Raw genomic sequence first — 1365 nt, 5'->3', positions numbered from 1 at the left:
GATATATATATATATATATATATATATATCCATATACAATTTTATTGTTTCCTCCAAACCACTCTTAAGTGAAATGACACTTTCTCTTCTTTGTTTCGGAGACTGCATGGTGCTAAAAAAACACGATGACACTTCATACCTTTTGGTGTGACTGTTTTGATTTGTTTTAAGAACCCAGTAGCTTTACTCACCATTGTTTTGTCCCTGAAGTGCATATGTCAGCATTCAGGAAAAGGCACATGACATGAATATGTTATGAAAATTGTTTTGACCTCCTGGTTTTAAACACCCTCATAGGATCTTGGGGACTCCAAGGTTCTGAAAACCACACTTTGACAATTGCTACCCTAGCCTACTGTAGACATGTATAATTGTGGATAATTACAGCTCTAATTTTGATATGTTCTGTTACTGCAGTCTATCCTGTTGCAATTATGAATGATTTGTGAACCACGACTACTCCCAAGTATGTTTGACCCATTGGTTTCTTACTTCATTAAGAACTTTGCTTCCACCAAGGTGTGTGTTTTATAAGACAGCAAAACAAATAATTACATTTTTCACATTAGACTAGAATTCACAACAAGCATAGAGCTACAAGTAAAATAAAAATAAATAAATAAAACTTTCAGAACTCTAATTGTATTCCATAAAGTAGCTACTTTAAAAACTTCACCATTATTAGAATTAACTTCATTGAAATTCTATTTCTGTCTTCTGATGTCACAAACAGAAAACCAATGCCATTCATGTGCTTGTGAAGGCGAAGCTCTTTTGCTAGTGGAGCCACTGTGCTAACAGCCATCTCTTCACTTTCCACATACGAACAAGAACATTTGGAGCTGAAAAGGAGGGAAATTAGACCAGCCATGGTGGCTCATGGCTGTAATCCCAGCACTTTGAGAGGCTGAGGCAGGCAGATCACTTGAGGTCAGGAGTTTGAGGCCAGCCTGGCTAATATGGTGAAACTCCATCTCTAATAAAAATATAAAAATTATCCAGGCATGATTGTACATTCCTGTAGTCTCACCTACTCAGGAGGCTGAGGCAGGAGAATGGCTTGAACCTGAGAAGTAGAGATTGCAGTGAGCAGAGATTACACTACTGCCCTCCAGTCTGTGTGACAGAGCAAGACTTTGTTTTAGGACAAAAAAATTTAAAAAGAGGGAATTAATATTTAGCAGTCATTCTATCTAAATTAAAAAGAAATACCAACATGAATTACAAAGGTGCTATGATAAGAGCATTTAGACAGCTATTTATGTGCATTAACTGGAACATTGTTTTTCAGCATATATTTGCTGTATACCTAATCTATAATGCCCTACTGCCATGCTGAAGTTTAACCCGATGGCTTTAAATACA

The sequence above is a fragment of the Rhinopithecus bieti genome, unplaced genomic scaffold, assembly GCF_001698545.2.
Source record: "Rhinopithecus bieti isolate Rb0 unplaced genomic scaffold, ASM169854v2 scaffold_82482, whole genome shotgun sequence".
NCBI lineage: Eukaryota > Metazoa > Chordata > Mammalia > Primates > Cercopithecidae > Rhinopithecus > Rhinopithecus bieti.
The sequence above is the reverse complement of the archived record's forward strand: the minus strand, read 5'-3'. Positions refer to the sequence as shown.